Source organism: Tupaia chinensis, unplaced genomic scaffold (assembly GCF_000334495.1).
Source record: "Tupaia chinensis unplaced genomic scaffold, TupChi_1.0 Scaffold000503_1, whole genome shotgun sequence".
Lineage (NCBI taxonomy): Eukaryota > Metazoa > Chordata > Mammalia > Scandentia > Tupaiidae > Tupaia > Tupaia belangeri.
The window spans coordinates 2,456,810-2,482,156 of record NW_006160015.1 but is presented as its reverse complement, the minus strand read 5'-3'; the positions used below and the strand labels follow the sequence as shown (position 1 = coordinate 2,482,156).

The 25,347-nt window shown below is 38.0% G+C and overlaps 1 protein-coding gene across 1 annotated transcript in view; it reads left to right on the top strand.

Moving 5' to 3' along the window:
• The window catches only part of GPC6 (glypican 6), a 1,323,196-nt gene that overhangs the window by 1,042,606 nt on the left and 255,243 nt on the right, over nucleotides 1-25,347 (top strand). The window lies entirely within an intron of this gene.

Here is a 25,347-nt window from a genome sequence, read left to right as displayed (position 1 = left end):
TAGAACAATGTGTGGCACCTAAAAACACTCAGCAAATATTTACTTAATGACTGGGTGGTTGGATGGATGGATGGATAAAATACATTAGAATCTCAACTTGGCCACTTAGTTAACACTCTATATAAAGAGTTTTCTACACAATAAATGTTTATTATTACGTTTACCTTTTTAAAAAAGAATTATTTTATTTAACTTTATTTATTTATTTATTTACTTTCTCAAAAATTTTACCAGAGAGGGACAGCAGTATGAAGCTGCAACTTGACAGGGGATAGGAAGAGCCAATAGACTTTTCTGTACCCATTAATGAAGTCTAAGCTAGGATTTTAGTTATAGCCAATTCAATGTTCATAAAGGGATCAGAGAAGTCATTTAAATGAGCAACTAACCAATACCATTTATTTAAACCCACATAAACCTATGCAAGAATGCACTTCCCTGCGAGTTCTGCCTTGTGAAAGCTCACAATGTGCCTCCCGAGCACGTACCACACTGTCTGCATCTTCGATGCTGCGAATCCGTGAAGGCAGAGTCTGCATGTTTCTACCTTTGTTGCCTGAACACTCAGCAGAATGCCCGACATATTGTAAACGTAGGATAAATGGTGGTTTGAATTGACTTACACCCACCAACCAGTATATTAACGGTAAAAAAGAACAGAAGAAACAAGCTGTGTGATTTCCTCTGGACACAGTTGTAATTTACTATCTAGGACAGTCTCACCAATCAAACATTTATCCCCAGTCCTTGAAAGGATAATTTACCTTCAACAATTATTATTAATATCTTTTACCAACTTGGGACTATAGCAAAATTGAACTTATGAAAAATGTCTGTCTTTTTTCATCCTTGGAGTAATTATACCTTTCAAAAAACTATCTTTTTCAGGTTTCTAGATAACGGTGTTTTTCAAATCTCAGGTAGCAAAGGCTGAATCATTTTATCAATAATGTGCAAGATAGAGACATGTCCAAGGTTACTGAGGCAGGGTCATAAATCAACTCCTTGGCAATATGTCTCATGAGATTAAAAAAGAGAGATCGTATAATACTTTGCACATGGAAAATCCCATACGAGTTGTTGTACGTTAAAAATGGCGCAAAAAAAGCAATTGTATATAAATACAGTAACTAGTATTGACCAGGTCAAAAATTATTTCGATTATTTGGGGATAAAATGAGTATTGATCATTATTTGAACTTACATGTTGGCAAACGACATTCATGTTTTCATCTGCCAAATGAAGAAATAGATTGTATATATTTCCTCTGTTACTATAGAAAAGCAATAAAACACAGCAAATGAATGATAATGTTTTTCATTTGTCTTTGAAATCTGCTTCAAATGTTCATTTAATTCCCTTTAACAGTAGTTACTACCTTGGATTTCCTAAAGTCAATGTATGCTTTGAAAGCAAATATAGAAAATGTGGATATGACTAAACTTAAGACACAAAATGACCAAAACCAGATGACCCTGACTAAAATAAACTAGAAGTGATTGTAATGACCATTTGTGGCTAAAAAATTAATGTTCCCAATTTTCCCCTGAAATGTTTTTATTGTTCTTGCTCCTGATTCTGGCTTCTCAGCTCAACCTTCCTTATTTACTTAATTCTTAATTCTTATTTTACTCATTCTTTTCACATAGAAAGCCTTCCCTTTTGCTACCACCTATGTTAGACCCCCACAAAAGTACCTCTAACACCTGGCTTAATAATATCAGCACAGCAGCATTACGGAAGGAAGTTGAGCTCTCTAGCCTGGTCAACCCTAAGTTGCCACCGCTAGGTAAGTGAGCCTGGACAAATTATTTCAATACTTGAAGCCTCAGTTTTCTCATACATGAAGTAGGAGTTATGGGACTTTTTTGAGAGTTAAGTGAGATGATACATATCCTGTCCTTTCTAAGCTTTCAATAAGCAAAATGTACGGTGGCCATTGCAGTTAGACAGGGCTTGTGCCTTCTGGTCTGGTATAGTGTGGCACACTTAAGTGATGCTGTCCTGGGAATCAAACCACCTGTCCTGGGACCCCTAGCTCTGTGACTCTGGTCAAGTCATTTATTTGTTGGACTTCAGTTGTCTCATCTACAAACTTAGAGGCTTAGAAAAGATAACCTCAGAGGTCCCTTTCAGATCCAAAATTCTATGTTCTAAATAAATGTCATACTTCACATTTTGACTCATAATATTCTGGTAGATGACTGGAATTGTATCTATTTGTCGTAAAATTCATCTAAGATATAGGGGGAAAAAGTAGACCCATGAGACCTGGTCATGTGGCCAGAGCCAAAGAGAATCCAATTTGATAGAAAGTAATTTTACTCAAGTGCTCTGTGGCCGGGATTCTGCTGAGGTAGGGTGTTTGAGCAGAGCACCTTGAGACCAATGTCACAGAAAATATTCCTGCAAATAATTAATGGTCTGTGTATATATATTGCCAGCTACCCTGCTGGAGCCCAGCAATATCTCAGAGCAGATTAGTGGTCCTTACCCAGGTGCCTGACCATTTCAATACATGCTTTCCTCAATGATCATTATCCTGAAATAAATTCAAATTAAATTTTATGAACCAGCATTGAAATTATGTGCCTTTCGTATTGAGGCTTCTAATAGCAGTTATTTTTATTGAAGTATTAAAGCAATTGGCTTGAGTCATCTTGGAAACACTGCCTTCATATTTCAAATATGGGTAGAAGGCTGTCAGCACATATTACCATGAATTGGAGATATTTGCTTATTAAATGATTTTTACCAGGAAAAACTCCATTACAGGAAACAACTTGTTTACAAGGGTGTCCTGGGGATAGCAAATAGAAAGCAACATTTTGCATTAAATTATATAGAAATAAAATAAGCTGATTCAGCTAATAGATTCGAAAGAAACAGAAGACATTATTTTGCAAGTCAAAGACAACTGCAACTTAATTTAACTGACAGATTTCTATAGTAGGATGTAAATACTAAGGGAAAATATTCACTTAAAACTGTACTGACCCTTCAGTGTTAGTTCAGCACTCTATTTTACAGAAGTCATATTCAACAATTCTTCAGAAGATATTTTCTTTGCTTTGCCTATACAAAAAGAAAAGAAAGCAAAATCACTAAAGATATTTGATGCAATGAGAAGAATAGCAGAGAGGTTAAGAGAACAAGCTTTGAGTCAGCCTGTGGCCTGGTGGATAAGGAGCTAGATCCCACATAGCTTACATAAAGTTGGAGTCCCAGACTGGGTAGCTTCAAAACCATGCCCAGGTGCATGTATGCCCAGAATCCCAAGAGGAAAAACAAATGAAAGAGAAGGGATTGCTGTGTGACCATTCCTGTGGGGGTGATGTTTTCTCTCTCTCCCTCTCTCTTTCTCTTTCATTGACTCTCTCTAGCAAGCACATGCACCCTCTGACAAATTAAAACAAAGAGAGAGAGAGAGAGCACTTTGACTAAGATAGTTCTGGGTTCACTCCCTGACTATGTGGACCTTGGGAAGGGACTTAATCTCTTAAGGTCACAATGACCTCACCTATAAAATGGAGACAGATATTCATTAGTAAGTGTAGACTTACAAATCCTAGAAGGTCTTGAACTAGGCTTACAGATCCTAGAATTTGCTAAATACACCTCATTTTTCATGGTCTGTCTTATACATGTCTGACCTTTTGTAATAGGTCATAATTTTTAATGGCAGTGATGGTGATATTTTACTCATATTTGTATCTGTCTCCACTGTACAAGGTACACAGTGCAGAGATTCAAAACATTTGGGTACTAAATAAAATAAAATGTAAATGAAAAAGGGGAGCCTCAAAGTCCTGAAAGAGGTCACAGTGGAGATAATCTTTATGAAGCAGGCATCTGAGAATGACAGGACAGATAATATGCTTCCCAAGAAAAGCTCAAGAGATGTCATTATTGGGACTAAAAGAAGACTTACTCAGGACAATCAAGACAGAACTTGCACCCGCAGCATCCTTTCCGTGTGACTGTGTTCACATCTATGCTTGCTATACCTACAGAAAATAACAGGACAATATGAAGTCTTAGAGTTCAAACCTTGAGTAGTGTTGACCATCCTTTCATAACAGAGTGAATGGGGTTTCCAATGCAACAGAACCTGCAAAAAGAGTCAGAATGCCATGAATAAGCTGTTACCTCTGGCCTTAGAATGTTCAGTTGTCCCATCACCAAATATGCTGCCTCATACTCAGTAATCTCTTCAAACAGAGGTATAGATGGTAAAAGAAGTCCTAGGGAGTTTGAAGTCCAAGGCACTCTGTATCATATAGTCTTCTCCCAATCCTCCCAACCCAGTTCTCCTTGCTGAGCCTCCTCTCAGAGAACAATGCCATCAATAGGTCAAACGTCAACAATAGACACATCATTCAGGTGCCCTCTTCCCTCCACAAATCCAGCCAAGTCACTTTCTGGCCTATCACATTCCCTTCGCATCTCTGGAATTGGTCCCCTTAATTCTGTCTGTCATTTATCCCCATTATTTCTTGCCCTCATTATTAATGGAGCCTCCTAATTGGTCCCTTGCCTGTCCTCACTCCTCTCGTCTACTGTGCGATTTATAGCCAGTGCAGTCATCTGCTGTGCCTACACAGAGACCCTCACGCTCTTTAGTCTTCCAGGAAATCTAAACTTGTTAGTATGTCTTACAACTCAATTCTTGTTCTGCCTTCTGCTTCTCTATCCAGCTTCATTTCTCCCTTCAACTTTCCCCACTCCCCAGACATACTGAGATATTCTTCATTCCTTAAATGTAATATTCTTTCCCCATTTGTAGTCTTTTATTTTCTTCTCCTGGAACATTTTCCCCTCTCTGCTTAATTAATTCCTTTTCACCTTTTCCTTTTTCTCCCTTCCTCTAGGAAACACCCTTAGACAGCCACACTCCTAACATGACTTGTTTACTTGCCACACTTAAAACTATGGCCTTTTGGGACCAGCATGGGCTAGGGATCTTTTTTCCCTTAGAAGAAAAGATGTCTAAGTTGAAGCACAAAGAATGATTGGGGTCAAGTGGTGCAGGTGGAGAAATCAGTAGATACACACAAACAAATTTATTGACCAAGTGAATAAATGAATGAATGAGTGAAGACAATTTTGACAAAAGCACCTGTAACATTTACTGAAACTTCAATATTCAGTTGGCTGCTTCTCATTCTAGAGGCATAAGGAAAATATCTAAAATAAATAATTCCCCTCATTTTCTCCCTATTAGGAAGCTCCGAGCATTTTTAAATACATTCTTTTGATATCTCATTTCGTAACATAAGGAAATTAAATATGTCCAGCCTTATAGATGAAGCCACATAGTTATAGACACAGTGACATCAAGATAAGGGGCATTTCCATGAAGTGAGTTAGAGGCAGCTTGGAATCAGAGCTTACTGAATGGTCTAATGCTGACTCTTTTGTGAAAATCTTTGTGGAAAATGAAATATATTAAGAAATGAGGACATCTAAGGAAGGCAGGCAACAGAAATACATATAAATATATATAAAATCAGGAAACTGAAAGAATTGGATGAGCTAGTTAGTCTCTTGTGAAAACCACTTTTTTATCATAACAGGAAAACATGAACTGAACAATACAGAAATGTTAAGACTTTTTATATCTACTCCCCTTGATGACCCACTGAGAGCTATCTTGTGATTATGTTTTCCAAATCTCGTGGCTTCTCTCATAAATGAGCAGGATGCTACAGAGCTGACATGTGAAGGGCCCTGGTGAAGCAGCATGTGTTTGCCACACAATAAATATAAATGGTTGTTTAGTCTCAACAGTGTTTTTGTTGGTGTTTGAGAAGCCAAGAAGAAAAAGAAGGGGCTTCTAAACACTGCGAGTCATGGAAATTACAGATCAGGTGGATGGGATGAGAGCTCTGTGATGGCAAAGAGATATCTGTATCCCAGTTAGTGTTGCACAGGTAGACAAACAGACCACAGCAGCTTTGTGACGTCTCCAGAACCCTCCTTTAACAGAACATCTCTAGACAACCTGAGTCAGAAGATCACGGCTATCGAGTTTAACTAATGGAATATGTGTTAAGAGTTTGCATGTGAAGAGCTCTGCTCCTCTCAGTGCAGGGCAAGTGACATAGCCTAAGAGAAAGAGAAACACAGAATCGATTACATGGCATCTTTCATTTGCTATAGACATTCTTTTTCCCCCTCTTTGTTTTCATCACTTTTTCTTTCTCCTTTTATTGACACTTTTCTTCCATTCAGCGAGAAAGGATAAGCACTGAGCAGGTACATACTAGAGCAATCTACAGGGGCTTTTTATGAATTCAGAAATCAGGGTGACCCAGGGATCGAAAGTCTGCCAGATGAATCCTAATACTGTGGGTATTGGCACTTTGCAGCAGCCCAGAGGTAGCAGAGTTGATGAGTTTCCAGAATGCTTCGAACACCCCTGAGCTTTAGGCAGAATTACAATGTCAATCAAGTTTATTCCCTTCCCAGCCTCCTTTTCTTTACCCAAGGATCGATTAGCTTTAGTTGAATGTCTGAGGTACCCAACTTACTATAGAAGACTAGAAAATGGATTGGATTTGGAGACACATAGGCGTGAATGTGAACCTAGTCCAGTCAATCATTGCTTGGGTGATCTTTGGCAATACACTTAAATTTGCTTCTTCTCAGTCTCTCACCTATATATTAAAAAATCATTCATTCATTCACTCATTCATCAAACAGTTTTGAAGGTTTAGTAATATGACAGTTATGGTGTTGGAGCTGAGTTGTTATTTTTTCTTTTTTAAAAAAACAAACAAACCAACAAACAAAAAAAACACCCACCCCAAGGCTAGGTAGATGAGATAAATATGTAAAATATAATAGAAGGAGTGTCACTGAGATGCAGTTAAGTGATATAAAATATACAAAGCATCCAACAGTTTGTTTACTTCATAGTTAAGACTTAAGACAATGCTATATCCTCAAATTTCCTTTTGCAAAATGATCCTATTCCCCTTACAGAAATTAAAATTCCCATCCCTTCCATGCTACAATTCTCATTAAGGTATTAATCTGATTATCTAATTAAGGAACATAGACTCACCCTAAGGGGAATTTATGCTCCTACAAAAATTTTACTATTTTTAACTAGAGCTTTTTAACTCTAATGAAAGTCAGATCAAGGCAACCAATAATTACCAAGCATCTACTATATTTTAAGTCATGTGGAAAATGTAATCCCCACCTTCTAGAGTTTCGCAATCTATATGATTTGAGAAAACAGTATTAACAATTAGAGAGCTAAATTTTAAAAGCAGTGAAAGTTTTAAATGATTGACATTTGAAGGGGTTTTACAAGGCTCATGTAATTCCAAATAAATTATGTGTTGTGCAGTCATTAGGATTCTTTATTCCATTATTTTATTAAAATAGTATTTGTATCATCTTCCAAAATGGTTGGAGGATGATACAAATTTTACATTTTACATTTTACATTTTACATTCCTGTCAGTAAAGCATCCATGTTCCAATTGCTCCTACCCTTGCCAACACTTGCTATTTTCAATCATATTAATTGTAACCATTCTAAATGGGATTGAAATGGTATCTCATTTGGTTTAATTTGCTGACGACAGTGAATTTATTCTTATTGCCTATTCTTATATCTTTTATGGCAAAGTCGTATGTCTATTTTATTTAATTACATTAATTATCTTTCTATTATTGAGTTATAATACCTCTGTATGTATACGTATATGTATATATACATATATATTCTATAAGTCCTTTGTCTGACCAAAAAAAAAAAAAGAAAGAAAGAAAGAAAAGAGTTCAATGAAAAGAGAAATTTTCTTAGGGGAAGATATGAGGGAGCATTGTGGAGTTTAATGGATGTTGCTGCCTGAGCAACCCGAACACCTGCAGATTGTCTCTTCCCTCTTCATTCCTGACCTCTCAGGGTCATCATGGACTCCAATTCCCATCCACCATTCTCTCCTCACTTTGTAAACAGTGTAATATCCTTAGCTTAGTGGAACAAAGATCATCATTATTATCAATAAGAGTAGATATTTTAAAGGCCAAAGCTAAGGTCAAAGGTACATAAGGTCTTAGAAAAGCAGTGACTTATGAATCTGTAAGTTGGAGAGTGTCTTTCACATAAACACGAGCTATGATAAACAACCTAAAAGAGCTTACTGGTGCTCTCAGCAACTCTGAAAATGGGAAAAGGTGAAAAAGGATGACTTTTCCAAGACCACCCAGCTGGTAGCTGGTGGATATAGGATCAACCTAAAGCTTGTGTTCTGTATACTGCTTAAAATGCCATGTAGTTAAAAAAAAATTATCCTGCTATTTCTTAGAAATTTGTAATAATGAAGAGAAATAGTACATGATAATGCACTTGGAACTCTAAGTTTAGCCCACAGCCCTGGCATCGCCCATGTAAAAATGCAAAAATTTGTCCTCACCCCAAAATTCCTGAATCAGAAACAGCGTTTTAACAAGATACCCAGGAAATTCTTCCATATATTAAATCTGAGAAGTGCCAGACAAGTTTCCACATCTCTAAATTGGGCATAACATAATTCAGAGAATTGTGCAAGTGAATTAATATATTTAAAAAGATCTTTTTTACATAAAAAAGCACAAAGTTAAAACTTCATAAAAACAGTAAATATTAATTGCATTTACAGTAACACAGTCATTTATTTTAGCATTTTGCCTTCCAGTTGGGTATAAGTAACACACAAATATCTGGAATCCATAAGATCTTGAGGGTAATCACACAGGTGAAATATTTATTCCAAATGAGATAATAAACTTATTATAGGTGCCAATTTAGTAAATATCACAGTGAAGATTGTTTTTTAGCAAATTATGGACTGATTTTTTAAATTTTTTTTACAGCTAATTTGCTCTCTCAGAGTATGTCAAATAGCATTGATGTTCAGGCCAATAAGAAACATCAATTACAAAATATTGTAATCGACTAAGATGTAATTTGTAAAATTATAAATTCTTTCACATTTCTTTTTCCCTTCACATTTATATGGCAAAAGGTTCAGGTCCAAAAGATCAAGAACATAAAGAGAACAGAGGTCAGCCAGATACCACCTGGAGCCCAGAGCCTGGCCCACCCACTCCTCATTCTGTGCTCCTTCATCTCTTTTCATGAGGCTAACGGTTTTGCTACCAGGCACCAGGACTGCCACTGCATTGGAAATGGCATGCTTTGGAATTTCCTCAGTGAGCAAGGTCATGGGCCGTGGAATCCGAAGACCTTGGTGGAAGCCCAAGCATTGTTCATTTTAAATTTGATAGATCATATAGATACAGATCATTTGCCATTCCCATCTCAGTTTCACAGTCTGAAAAATGAGCACCAAGAGCAATGAGCAATGGTATTAAAAAGATATGGAATAGAATTTTAAACTATGTATTTTTTTTTTCTTTTTTAAAGCCCATCTATTCAGCTCTCCTGAGAAAGATGCATTCCCAGCAGGGTACCCATGCTGCAATTCACCCCCAGCCCCAGCCAACCAGGATCACAAGCATGTGCACACTTGGTATGCACAGGAGGATCTTCAGACACAAATCCAGGCCTTCCTCTGTGGCCTCGGTATTGCTGAGCAGAGCATCATGCCACTGTTACACCATCATGGCTGACCTAAACTCTGATGTTCTCTAGAGAACTCTAGTTTATTCCTGAGGTTTTATAGGTCATGTCTTTATTTATAGTCAAACCCAAATCATTTTTACATTCTTTTAAGGTATTTATTCTCTGTGGCCTAAATCATTTTTTAAAGAACTATTTTATTTAACTTTATTTATTTATTTTAATTTGACCAGAGAGGGACAGAGTGAGAGAAAGAGAGGGAGAGGAAAAGTGAGAAAACAAGCCACCAGATCTGGGACTCAAACCACAGTGAGTCATGTGGGAGTCTAGCACTCTTAAACCACCACACCACTTGCTGCTCCCCTAAATCATTTTATTTAATAGATTCTCTGCAGATATTCAAAAAGTACCCCAAGAAGTGCTTATCCTTTTCTGTTTGTTTGTTTTTTACATGCTGCTAGATTTTTATTTTTTAACTACCTTAGGAACCAACATAAAGACAAAATTTCTGAGGAATAACAGCAATTAAAGATATAAATTACTGGATCAATTATTTTGGAGTTTATGCCTTTCTCTCACGAAAGAGAGAGAAAACAACAGGCACCTTTGACACGGTCTCAAAAAGTGCTTATCTTAGCATTTTTCTCATACATTCTCCTCAGCCTTCTCCATGGCCCCTTGGCTCATCCTGTCTCTTGAGTGATGGTGTCCCCAGAGCTCCATGTTGACCCTAGTCTGTTTCTCAGCACATCCTCTTTAATTTACTTCTAACTACTGAGAATTCCCACTCTGCCTCTGCAGTCCAAACCTCTCTCCACAGTGGCACTCCCCAAATCCACCTGCTAACTGGGCATTTTCACAGATGCTCCATAGTCTCCCAAAACAACCCAAAACTGGAGTCACTTATCCCACAATGCTGCTCCTCCTCTTTATCTCTCATTCTATTAATGGCATCACCATCCTTCTGAGGACACAAGCCAGAAATTTAATTGTCACCTGGCTTTTTCTCTCTCCTTCAGCCTTGTCTCCTGCCACACTCTCGATCTATATGTGCAACTAGGAAAGAATATTACCTATGAAAGAGAGGAAGGAAAAGAGACAGGAGAAGACTCTCTTATTTAATGAGACCTGCTTAGCATTTACTCATTGGATTCCCCAGAAGTACTATCATCACCATCCAAGAGATAAGAGAAAAGCCCCAGAAAAATAGAGTAACATGCCCGCCTATCCAGGTAGTAGCACAACCCAGACTAAACCTAGGATGGTCAACCATCAAGACATCTTCGACTTTTCTGTATTTCTGCCATAGGACGTATTCCAGAAAATGGGTGATGTCAACTCTTAGTATATCACTTATGGTCAAATAAAAGAGGTACTAACCTTAACTGAGACAGAGAAGTCTGACAAGTTTTATCGTTGCCATGAGCTACTGAAGACTCAAAAAAGAACTCAGGGAAACAGTAGTTATGATTTAACAATACTTTTTGAGCAGATGCTTCAGAAAGGTTATGAATGTCAATTAAGAAGTTACAGATGATATTGACATAGCTATAGATATGAGGGGACTTCAAAATATTTGTGAAAGAAAATGGAATTAAAGTACAAGTTTGCTTTGATGCAAAGAAATTTAAATCCATTCATATTTTTTTATAGCATGCATTTTCCAGGAAAATTTTGAAGACTCTACATGTATGTAGAGATACTATAAATGCCAAATATATGATCCAACAGGTACACTTATAAAGTAAGAGAACATTTACAGTCCTGTGGTGACTACACAGCCACACATAGGCCCAGAATGTGATGGTACTGGGGATTGCACCTCAGTGAATAAAAAATGCAAGTGTCTTCTCATCTGCTGAGAAGTCTTTTACTTTGTTAATCTGCTCAAATCATCCTTATATTTGCTCTAGGAAAAAGCAGTACAGAGCGCAGCATCATGCCAAGTAATTTGATAGAGCAATGAGTGTTCCTATTTATATTCAGATCCATGCCCAGAACCTCCCAGATATGTGATAAAGTGTTGCTTTTTGGATGGGCATAAAATATACATAGTTCTCAGTTAAGCTACTACATATTTTTTCTGATGCCCATCACTCCTATATTGATAGCCATTGGTCCTAGTAATTAGGAGAGTGCTGGGGGAAGAGATAAACTGTTAACATTTTATATCCTCAGATTAGGGAGGTCTTTTCCAGGCCTTAATTCAATTCAACTTAAAAAGACCTTCCTACCTTGCTTGATTGCCTATTATACGCAGGGAACTATATTTGAAGTTATGGGGGAAGCATGGTCATAGGAGGTCAGAAAGGGTAATGAGTATAATTGTTAAACAAACAAAAACGATTCTGGCCCAGCAATGGCATGGTGGTTAAGGCACCTGGATGACATATGGTTAAATGGAGGGTTCAAGTCCCAGACCTGGCAGCTAGAAAAACCAGGCCAGGTGTGTGTGTGTGCATGCCCAAAATTCCAAGAGGAGAATAGAGGAGAGAGATTGTGGCATGGTCTTCCCTCCTCCGGGGCGATTTCTCAGATTTCTTGTGCATGTTCTCTCTCTTCTGCAAGCATATATGCCCTATACCAAAACTAAAAACAAATAAAGAAAAAAGGCAGCCAGACAGTTGGCTAATGGTCAATAAATTCAATTTTGTACCAGATATGAGCAGACTTCAAAAAACTAATGGAAAATTAAAGTATGAATGCATTTTGGTGCCTGAAAATTTTAATTCCAGGCATAATGTTTTCATAATATGCATTTTCCATGAAATTTTTGAATAACCCCCTTATACAAGAGCTTGCTTTAGCATTTGTTTCATACCAATTGAGAAATGATGTACAGTATTTCCATGGAATATGTTTCATACAAAATTATCAAGAGATATTACTGTGCTACATTTAAGATACTAGCTATGAATTAATGTTCAAAACATCTTAATAAATTGTTTCAGATGCTACTAGGAAGGATATTTTTGGAATGTCAATTAGACACAATTATAGTTTTAGTTGAATAATTACCCTTTCTTGCACATATTTTGATGGTACATCTTTTTGAAAAACAGACTAATTTACAAAGAAAAAGATGATAGCTCACATGCCATTAACTCCTTTAAAGAGAACACAATTCATAAATGAAATGACTAATTCAAAAGCAATTTAGAAAAACGTTCCTAAGAATATGCGTATAAAATCTAGCCTAACTTTCAACAAACAGAGGGTAAGGAACAGAAGGAGGCAAAAGAGATGAATAACAAGAGGAAAGAGAAACACAAAGTGACAGCAAAGGATGAGGATGTAAAGAGAATATTTAAGGAAGAACAGGAAGAGAAAATGAGAGGTAGAGAGAGTGACAATAGACTCAATGAGTAGTCAAATTTCACCAAGAGATAATCTCTAATGATCTCTGGATAATGCATGTACTCTCTGTAGACAAAGTCAGAGACAGAGAGATGGGAAAGTAATCACCCTCCAGCGGAGACAGCCATGGCATAGTCCCTTCTCCATTCTCCTTTTGGGATTTTGGGCACACACACACGTGCCCAACATGTTTTTTATGCCTCCAGACCTAGGACTCAAACTGGGTAGTCTGCCATGTAGAGATCCAACTGACTTAATTTCCAAACCATTTGCTGACCCGCTATGTTTTTTCTAAAACGTGTTTTTAAATTTCCTTATGTTCTTGTCATTCCCATCACCATTTTCTCACCACTTTAGCCATGAATAATGTGTTTCCTGCCCCACTTCTTGCTGTACATTTTCCCATCTTGTGCCCTGTGGTCACATACTTCTAAAACACTTCCCTTAACAACTCAATCCCTTATTCCCAGATCTGTAGTTTACCTTCCATGTGAGTCTAGTCTGGGTCAGGCTTTCATAATCCTTCCAAAACCTGGCCCTCTCAACCTATGAGTGGCAAGTGAGCTGCTGGTGAAAATCCCATGTGTGAGAGAGGTCTGGGTTTACACTACAGCGCATCCATTGCTAGTATAATCGTGGGCAACTGTTAACTTGTGTAAAACAGGTAAGTACAATTGTCGGGTAGCTTTCACTTGCATTATTACTGCCACCATCATTCCCTAAAGTTACTTCTCTGTACTGGGTACCATCTAGATGGTCTCAGCTGACCACCACATCCTGGCTGCTCCCACCTGTAGGCACATGGTATTCTTTCCCCTACCTATACTGCACCTCTCAGGAAACATCCATGCAGATGTATGCACATCTACACAGAGATAACAAAGAGCAACAAAAAGTAAGAGTGTGTTTTGGAGTCAGGTGAATCTGGGTAAAGATTCCATATGAATCCCAGCTATGTGCCTTTGAGCATATAACTCATTCTTTCTGAGCCTCCAATTTGTCACTCATCCAAAGGACTATGCTGGGTCAGCAGGTGGCATAGTGGTTAAGGTATGGCCAGCTGAGGTTTGAGTCCCGGAACTGGAGGCTTGAAACTCATGCCAAGCACATGTGTGTGCATGCCCAAAATCCTCAGAAGAGAAGGGGTTACAGTGTGATCATCCCCCTTGGGAGATGATGTCTCGTTGTCTCTCTCATTTCTCTGGCAAGCACACACACTCTATAGCAAAAATCTCTCTTAAACAAAGCGAAGGAGAAAAAAAAAACACTATGCTGTATGAGAATTATTCAGTTAGTATGAGTTAATATGAATTTTAACTTCAAAAAGTTCTTGAAAAATACATATTATAAAAAAGTTATGCATGGATTTCAAAAGTTTTTTGCACCAAAATAAACTCATACTTTAATTTTGATTTTTCATAAACTTCTTGGAATCCCCTCATGTGTATTTATATGTCTGATGAAAGGTAAGTAGTCAATAAATAGTCACTAGGATCAATTAAAAAGTGGATAATGATAAATTTTAGGTCCTCAGGGAAGTCTTCTCAAGTAAACCTTGCCCATGTCAATGTCTTCATTATTTAAGATTTGCTATTTTTCCATCATCCCTCTAATAGCAGTATATGCTGTCTTATGTGATCCACTGTCCCATACATCCAGGTGCCTTATGACAGGTAATCTACGCAATATATATTAAAGCAATAATCTTGTTCATTATTTATCATATATGTGTCTTATGGTCTTATCTCCTCTAATAATCTGCACGTTATCAATAGATAAAATGCAAAGCATGTATAGGCATTAGACCTTCGACATAATTTCCAAAGTCAAATTCAGAATGGAAATGCAAAGCCTTATGTCCAAAAATGATTAAGAATTTTAAGATGGCAGCCAGAAGACATTATAGTATAGGACCCTTCTGAGCACTGCACAGGTCCCGTGTTCTCAAAACCAACTTTAATAAGCACAAACCTTAGCCCGGTATTCCATGCATTATTAATTTTTGATAAACATTTTTTTGATTCACTAATGAAAACATGCAGCACCTTTTGGGCAAGATTTTCAGAGCCATTCCACACCTTTCTTCTGCATTCTCTAAATATTAAATATATCTATCTTTTCTTCATTTTCATCATATAAATTACATTTCAAAACTAGAAGCAACCTAGAAGCAATACTAAAGTGTAACTTTTTTTTTTAATTTGGAATATTGGTTTAGAAATATTTTATTTTGACAAATCATTTATAATATGACATACCTTCTCAGATAATACTCAACTGGCATGCCCTTACTTTTCAGACTTAAGTTCTCCCTATTGTAGGGAGAATCATAATAACTGTGATAAATCATATTTCATTCTCTGCCAGAAAATATTGATTAATTTCACCAAGCTAATGCCCTCCCTAATGGCTGTGCTCTGAAAATATGACCTTTGGGTTTATGACAGTGGCTGATGATCAGTTAAGATGTTTGCTTAAAGTATTCGTTTCAGTAAGTCATTTTATTAAATGCTAATATTTCCACATCAACTATATACTTTATAAGCGTTCTTATTCTTCCATACATAGGGTCCTTACACTTCCTCCTTTCAAATCATGTTCAAAGAGCTGAGAAAAAAAAATCTAATAAATAAAGCAAACCAGTACAGACCTATTTTCCCATCTGTTTCTTTTTCCCTCAAAGACAGAGCATTCATAAAACCACTTTGGCTTTAAGCCTAAGCCTATTTCTGATCTTTGTGTTTCCAGTCATTGATAGAAGTACCCTGGTATAGGTATGTCATCGACGTTAATAGTCTGTTCATTTTTTTTCACTCTCCTTGTGTACAGTGAAGGGTTCTAAAGGACTATGGCAATTTACATGTTTTATGGCATATTGACATTTATTTTTCATAAGGTTTGGTATCCTCAGTTAATGCCATTCACCTTCCTGAGCACCTGTGTACCAGGGCTCATCAGATTCATCATTTCACTCAGCCATCTGGAGATGGAGTGTAATAGAGGCAGAGACCAGACAAGAAGGCGCGTATAGATGATGGCTGCTCATCAGAGAACAGCAATGCTTTCTAAGGAGCAGTGATCAGGACTAGCATGTAACCTAGAATGCTTTCTCCTTCACATTAGAAACTCCAACTTAAAATAGCTTTAGTATTGAAGGAAATGTATTGCCTCTCATGGCTAAGTCAAGAGGGAAAGTCTGTTACAAGAGAAGCTCAGCAGTATCACCCAGAATTGTGTCACTCCATTTCTGCTCTGGTCATTGTGAAGGAGTGTCTTTCCAAGACCATCCACCCTGGTGTTTGCAAGATGGCAACCAGCCTAGAGAACCAGTCTCACCTAAACTGCTCTGCCCCGAAATTCAGAGCACCGACAGTTAAGTGAAATAAACGGAGTGGAAGGGAGATAACCATCATCTTTAATTTCTCCTTATAGTCACCTACTTGGATATGAAGAAATAATGACTTTGAGTCAAAATTCTCTTTTACTTTGTCAGTTATTCTCTATTTATTCTCCTACGTTTTCAGATAGATACAGTTGGATATTGAGCATATTTATGTTGTGATTCTCATTTTGCTAAGAATAGCATTCATTTTATGAATAGTTCAAGTTAAATCCGGTACTGGAACCATCCATATTTAATTTTCTTTAGTGGACAGCACGAACATGGGCAATAGGGTTACGTGTGAAGGTACAGAAATAATTGTTTTAGAAGAAGAAGCCTATTTCACCCCAGGTTGTTTCTCTCATGGCAGAAATAACTCACTGCAAGGCTTATTTCTGAGTTGAGAGATTTTTGAAACCTACCTTTTCTTCCAATAAAAAAAAATAATTTTAGGGGAACCAGCAGATGGCATAATGGTCACGTTGCTGGACTCCCATGTAGTTGACTGCAGTTCGAGTCCCAGACCCTGTGGCTTCAATTCATGCCAGGCATGAGTGCATGCATGCCCAAGATCCCAAGAGGAGAATGGAGGAGAAGGGATTGGGGTGTGGCCATCCCCCCTGTGGGGTGATTTCTTGCTTACTGTCTCTGTCTCTGTCTCTCTCTCTCTCTCTCTCTCTCTGTCTTTCTGGCTAGTGCATGCACCCTATAGCAAAAACCTCTCCAAAAAAAATAATAATAAATAATTTTAGGTGATCAGAATTGTGAAACTATTGGGGTCAGCAGATGGCATGGTAGTCAAGGCACTGGACTCCCACATGATTAACAGTGGTTCTAGCATAAGACCTAGTGGCGTGAAAAATCACATCAGGTGTATGTGTGTGCATCCCCAAAATCCCAAGAGGAGAATGGAGAAGAGGGGATTGCCATGTGACCATCCCTCCAGGGGATGATTTCTCTCTTTCTAGCTCTCTGTCTCTCTCCAGCGAGCACACACACATCCACTGTCCAAAAAATAAGATAAAATAAACAATTATAAAAGTATTCTTCTCACTATATATCTATATATCAATACTTAATGACTTAACTAATACTACCACACTAACCAATATTATGCCAGTTTTATGTGAAACATCAGTTTTCCTTTTGCTGGTCTTTTAATTTTTTGTTAACTTTTTATTATGGGAATTTTCAATCATACCCAAAGGAGATAGAACAGTATATAATGAACTCCCAATTTTGTATTACATTGTTTTGTTAACTATCTACTTATGACCACTCTTGTTTAATCTCTAGTCCCTTACTTCCTTCTACCTCCACTTTTTCTCATTCCCTACAGGATTATTTCAAGCAAGTCTTAAACATTGTATCATTTTTTTAAAGTCTTACATAAAAGTATCTCTAGCAAATAAGAACGTTAAAAGCTATAACCAAAGTAACATCATTATATCTAAAAAGGAAATGTTAAAAACATTTTAATCTCTGAGATTCAACTGAATCCACAGTCAGTGTTCAAATTTTATGGAAGGTATCTTTTAAAAGTAGTCTTATTCCTTACACTCATTTTGTTCACTTAGTCTGGAGAAATGAGAATTACATTCACAAGGGATTAGAAAAGTTGGAATCCAGTCAAGCACTAGGTTGTGTAGTATCAATTCAACTGCTCTACAAGGTCACAGAAGGATTTAAAGGTTCAAAAAAGCTGCCGAAGAAAAAATATCGGGCCCACAATTCAGCTTGAGATAAGCCTTAAAAAACTTCAGAATGGTAGTTTTCTTAGAGCTGGGGTCAGGACTGGGGAAAATTGAGCACCGTGTACATGACTAGATGAAAACAAGAATACGTATGCAGCGTGTGGACGATGGTGGAGGGTAACCTGACATGTGATCAAGTGAGGATCAACTATAGTCCTTAAGTTTGCAGAAGATATAGTAGCCTTGTCTGTGAGATACCACCTAAAATACAGAAAAACAAGGAAGAGAAGTAGAAAAACTCTCGAGATAGTAGAAGACTGGCTGCCTGGTCTGCGGTCGGAGACTTAGCTTTACCACATACCAACAGTGTGACCTTGGACGAATAGCCTAGCTGATCTGAAAACTCATTTTTCTTATCTGTAAAACTGTATCATTAATTCCTGCTCTCCTATCACTTGGGGACTTTTCAAGAGCAATTGAGATAATGTCATTACTCTTGTGTTACTTCCAAAGCACATTACCAATAATAAGCTACTTACTATTGGCATAGCACTTCAGAATTTGCAAATTACTTCCAGATTCATCATGTTGTTTTTCTTCTTTTTATTCGGTGAGGTAGTTCTCATTATCCCAGTCGCTGAATGAGAAAACTCAGGCCTCAAGAGTGACTCACTACCATCACATACAAGTTGTAATTGGAAGGTGTTGATATTGTTATTCCCATATGGTTCTTTAAAAATATAGAGGAAGCAAGATACTGACATACATCTCTAGACAGTGTTTAAGACTTTCCACACTGCAAAGGTATAACAAGCAATAAAGTAACTCTAACTACTTGAAAGTCCCATCCAGTTAAACTTCCTGATATAAAGGTTTTGAATGTCTGTTAGTACAAATACATTCCACAGTTCTTATACTGAGATCTTCCTTTCCTAAGATAATAGCTGGGGTGAGTCTATCTTCTATGTGATGTCGAAGATAGTAGGGACAGAAGAACTTAAAGAAATCTCATCATAACTATGATCGCTGTTGCCTCCACACAGAGCAGAATTCTTCAATATGAGAAGTACAAATCAAATCTAAATGGAACTTAATTTTAAAAATAATGTAGGGAATTCTGGGAATAGAATGAAACAGCAAATTTTATTGTACATGGGGTATTTAATAATATCTCTTTTACCAGCAGATGGCATAATAGTTATGTCACTGGACTCATACATAGTCGATCATGGTTTGAGGCCTGGACCCAGCAACTTAAAACTCATGCTGGGTACATGTATATGAGTGTCCAAATCCAAGAGGAGAATGGAGGAGAAGGGATTGAGGAGTGGCCATCCCTCTTGGAAGGTGATTTCTCACTTTCTGTCTCTGTCTCTCCAATGAGTGTACTTGCCCTGTAGCAAAAATCTCTCTAAAAATAGTAATAATTATATCTATTTTTAGTATAGGTAAAATGTAGAATTTAAATAAAACAATAGCATTGTCATTCTGTTCTTCAAAATCATATTCATGAATCTCTTTTGGTTTTGTTAGATCTGCTTTAGTACTATAAAGCTAGCATTCATCACTGTTTTTGAACAAGACTAAACCCCAACTATTTGCATTTTAACAATGGTTTATTTGACCAAAATTATATATCAGATGAGAATAGTACGATCCTGTTGCAGGGAGATAATAGCTACTTGCTTGATCAAATCATCTTTTATTCTTATTTTTCTTCCATAGGGTATAATTGACTTCCCTATGGTAAATTTACAGATACATATTTTATGTATATGAATATATTGAAATATATCGAAGAACTTTTAGGAAGAAAATACTCTATATATCCCTAAGTATACGCTTTGAAAGGTAGGGCATGTTAAATTTCTTCTACTAATTGATTCTTGACTACTTTACACCCTATGGCCTATGCAAGCAAAATTGATGTAAATGTGACACCTGCCTGTCGATAATGGGATCCCTGCCTGACTCATGGCACTGGAAAATGGAGGAGCCCTGGGTTACAGTCCTCCTGTGTCGAACTTTGTGATTTCACACTTCATAATGCAAGAGTATTACTTTAAAATGCATTAAACTTCTAAAGATAGCAAATAGCCTTTTGGATAATGCATTTTAAATAGACTCGGAATTCAGGATTTCAAAAAATGTTCATTTTGTAGGACATCATAATAGCTTTTATAACATATTGCATCCTGTTGGTAGGACCCGCTCTTTTTTTCCCTAAACTTGGCCTTCTTCAGAAGACATCAGCTTGTAGTTGCAAACCTGTTTATGTGGCAGTCTACGTTTGGCTTCCACTTACGATAATAAACCTGCTTCTCATTCTTTTTCATTTCTAGAAGTCATCTCAGTGGCAGTAGAACTCATTAGGTATTGTCTAAAATGGAGACATCTTATAAATAGCTTTCCTAGCTAAAAATTGAACATAGAGATTTCAAATCAGCCCCCACAATCACCACCACCATACATTATAGCTGTTTTGTAAGCTTTTTTATTAGAGAAGATGACAGCGTATTCTGACACAAATCATCCCTCATATGAATACAATGCATATTTTAATCTTCATAGAGTCATTAAGCTGTAGTAATCTTGTGTCAAAGAATGCTGACATTTAAAGGACAGGTAGTAGGTATTTGAAGCCTGAAAACACTTCATTTTAAAATTTTATTAAATATGTTTTGGTCCAAAAACATTAATATTCCGTAGCCAAGTTTAAGAACTTAATTATGAATTATCTACAATGATCAGTTATTTTGGTAAAGTTGATCCTTAGTTTCAAGTGCTAAATGGAATAAAATGAGCACAGGCTTAATAGATTAATAAATTAAATCATCATCAATATGGAAATTGCTATCTACTTCTTAATAAAATCTAGACTTCATCTCTTTACCCGGAGTTTTGTAAAATTATACCCTACTTCTTTTTTTCCATTTATATATCAGCCAGCAGAATTAAAATGATGCATAGTTAATAATGTTATGGAAGTTTGAAATCTTTCCAAATTTGGTTCATTTAATTTCTGACAACTTTAAAGTATTTTGGAATAAAGAATAGAAATATTTAGAAAATGTTCCTGGTAGCGTTTAAGAGACCAGTTATGCTTGTGTGGTCAAATAGTGTTAAAGGACAAACTGAGAGAGACAGACAGACAGACAGACAGAACGCATATGGCAAATTAGGGCCCTCAGTGATATTTCAGGCTTTATCCTAGCTGATTGATAACTAGACATAGGCAGAGGGTTAGCTGCTGGCATGGTGGTGGCTGTATCCCACCGGAATGTCAGCACAGTTCAAGTTCCAGACCTGGTGGCTTGAAAATAACATTGGGCATGTGTGTATGCATGCCCCAAATCCCAAAAGACCGGAGAAATGGAGAAGACGGGATTGTGGCATGACCATCCCCCATGAGAGGTGCTTTCCCATTCCCTCTCTCTCTCTCTATGTCTCTGTCTCTCTCTAGTAAGCACACACACCCTCCAGCAACATTAAGAAATAAAAATTAATACAAGATGAACAACAAGATTCTTCAGAATCTTATTTTTCCACTTTACCTAACATATTTAAAGGGTGATCTGAGAAATTATAAATACTACACTTAAAATTCATGAGAATTTAAATATAAGCAACTTTAATTAATATCTTCAGTTTTTTCTTCAAGCTATACTGTAGTGAGAAGAATGGAATATGGAAAAATGGAGAATAAATGCATGCATAGAAGGAGAAAGGTAGAAATTTTCTAGCCAGACTAACATGGGGAGAGGGAAAGCTGTTCCGGGCAGAAGGAACAGCATGTGCAAAAGCACAGAGGTCTGTGAAGGGCTGGAAAATTTGACTTACTGCAAGTAAATCAGACTTTCTAAAGCCAAACTGCGGGAGAGGGGAAGAGGGAAGGGAAGTGCTGATGTACAGCATCAAGGTCAGATCTGATGGGCTTCGCAAAGTGCAATGAAGTTCTGTACCCTATGTCCTGTGACAGAAGAGAGCTATTCAAGAATCTGAGGCTCTGGGACCAGCAGTTAGCGTGATGGCTATGTTGCTGGACTCCCATGTAGTTGTCCACAGTTCGAGTCGCAGACCCGGTGGCTTGAACTCACACCAGTGCGTGTGTGTGCGTGCCCAAGATCCCAGGAGGAGAATGGAGAAGAAGGAATTGCGGTGTGGCCCTCACCCCTGGGAAGACGATTTCTTGCTTTCTCTCTGTATTTCTGGCGAGCGCACATGCCCTATAGCAAAACAAACAAACAAACAAACAAAAACAACAATAACAACAAAAAAAACTCAAAAGAATGTGAGGCTGTGACTTAATCATAATCACTTATGGAACTCCTTTAGTTTACTTTGAATCCTTCTCTTTTCTACTACATGCTCTGCTTCTTAAAAAGGCAAAGTTCTGGAGTGCCAGCAGGTGGTATGGTAGTTAAGGCACTGGATTTGCACATGGCTGACTGCAGTTTGAGTCCTGAACCTGGCAACTTGAACATCATGTCAAGCATGTGTGTATGTATCCCCAAAATCCTGAGATAAGATTGGAGGAGAAGGGATTATAACGTGGCCATCTGCCCCTCTCTCTCTGGCTAGCAAATGCACCCTGTGGCAAAAATCTGAAAACAAAATACAATGCTTACATTTAGCTTTGCTAATTGTACCCAAACTCTCTTCAAACTCCACAGCTACTTGCAAGGTAGTCACTATTATCACTAGTTTTCATAGGGTAATTAGAGTGGTTAAGTGATTAGACCAGGACAACTCAGCTAGTAAATTGCAGTGCCAGAATTTGCACTCAGATCCCTGGGATTGAAACCCTGCTGTCTTTCTGTCCCTTGACAATGTCATTCTTGCATTCTACAAATACTTACTGTGCCACTTCTCTGTGCCAGATACCATGTGGGGCCCACCATCCTGTGCTTCTCAGGAATCCCATTGTGCTGCATCTGGGTTAAGATGTTCCTTTGTGGCTTTGCTGGCTGTGAAAATGGGAAGCAGCGTGGGAAAAATAATCTGGGGGACAAGAAGGTAGGGAAACAGTGAGAAAGAGCCCCAAACCAAAACTAAATGACATGCCCTAAGCAGCAGTTTTTAAACTGCCAAATAGTGATAGATTCCAGCACACTCTGGAGCTAATTGATAAGTGAATGTGTTGGGGCCTCAGCTGCATTACAATTATGACTGGCCCTGAGCACTTCTGTCTTCATGACCCCTTCCTCCACACACACACATATAGATTGTATTGTACAATTGTATTGGAGTAAAGATGCATAAAATCCAGGTGGAATTCATTGTTATACGTGAATTATGGTATGCATATTTTCATTCCGATTTCCAAAGATTAAAATTAAAACACCACTGTGGGCCCTGGGTGCCGTGGGTAAGTCAGCCCTCATGAAGGCGGGAGTGCCCCCCCCCACCATCCCAACACAGGAATGCGACATGAGTACCCAAAGGTGTTACCTTCCTTGGGCTTGCATAGAAATTGGATAAGAGTAGTCCCCACCCAGGATTCCAGCTTCCTAGAAGGCTTTAGCAGTTGAGAGCCGCTACTAGGGAAGGCAGACTGTAATTAAATCGTTACATAGTTTAAATTATAGCTCTGTCTTTCATGAAGATTTAACCAAGTTTGACTTTTCCACTAACAAATTTACTACGAGATAGGAGGCAACTTTCGTAATCTGACTTTTAACAGAAAAGCAACAGCATATAATAGATGACTGTCCTGCTGATGCTGTTACAGTAATTTTCCGTATCTCATTTCTTGTGCAATAAAATTTTCAAGAATGAAATACCTCGGCCTCTGAAAATGAATGCATGATGAGATCACAAGACGATCTGGGCAGAAAAGAAGCAGGCAAAGAGCTTTTAATACTTCAAATTACCCTGGGCCTCCAAAATGCTGTCACTGTGAAATTACACTAATCAACAAGCTGGTATTTAGAATACCTGAAAGATACACAAACAACAGAGAAAGACAAAGCTGAAATCTTGGAATACTCCAACTGGGGTGGGAGTTAGCTTCTTGAATATCAAAAAGGATAGCTATTGTGGATCAGTACTTCCTGCTGAGATTAGAAAAAATAGAGAATGGCTTGTAAACAGATCCAAAGAGGTGACAGACATGCCCGACTGATCTGTAACAAATGACAGAGAAAAATTAGAAAGGGCTGGCAGAAATGAAAGCCAACTCCTACACACCTAGGAGACATAAGCCAATGGGAGAGTGGGTGATTGGGCTCAGTGTCCTGGTCTTTGAGTCACATTCACACTCTGGAGGACTGGAGAGAGCATTGCAGACAGAACCCGTGCTTGGAGAAGCCTTGTGTGCTGAGCCTACATTGACGTTACCAGAGACTCCTGCTTGAGCATCTTCCTGCATTCTCAATTCCAGAGAACATGAAAAATTGCACTTCTGCTTCAGAGTGAGGGGAAATTAGATGAGAAGCGAAGACTTCAAGTTGGGCAAGCAGGACCTCTGGGGATGAACTCTCACAGTCGCCGCTTCAAGTTATTTTGTGGCACAGAGTTGATTAAAAGAGCTTCCCTTTGGCACTTCTGTTGGAGGCAAGAGAAGGAAATGCTAATTTCTGGAAACCAGGGTTGCTGCCCCCAAAAGAACAAGAAATAATGAGTGCTCTGAAAGAAAACAGGCAGACACGTGGTCCTCAAACAATGGCAACAGCAATTATGGAAATCCTAGCCTCCCTCTTCCATGCCAAGCAGGAGCAGACAAAAATCAACCTGCATTCCTTGGGTGGAAATCAAGCCCTCATACTTGATAGCTTTCACCGTTAATTTCAATGAAATGGCCCCATGTTAACTTAGGCTCTCTGAATTTATTCATGCCAGTAACTCAGCCTCGGAAGGGTGCCAGAGGGACTGAGCTGGTGGGACTGAGTGATGGGTTTGTGAGGTGGCTGCTGGCGGCCTGGCAGTCTCAGAGTCGAGTGGCAGCCTGTGCTGGTCACTGGGGAGAGATGCAGATTGTGACTGATACTGAGAGAGTGATTAAATCTGTTTGGAAAGTTAGCCAGAAGACAGAGAAATTGAAAAGGGAATACAGTTCATTCCTTTTGGGCACTGACTTTTCCCCATAAACATTAACTCTTTGCTATCTTCATACTCGAACTAGATTTTTATGTTTTCCAATGGATATAATTTTTGGTACTGATGGAAAATGCCAGTCTAAAAATTACCAAAATGGTTGCAAATGTTAAGGGGATTGAAAGTGAAGCCATGAGGGTTTTCAGCAAAGTAAGTTTGCTTAGATAGATTTTAACACCTCTCCTGTGAGGCCATTGAACCATCATATTCAATTTGGACCATTTAACAAATATCC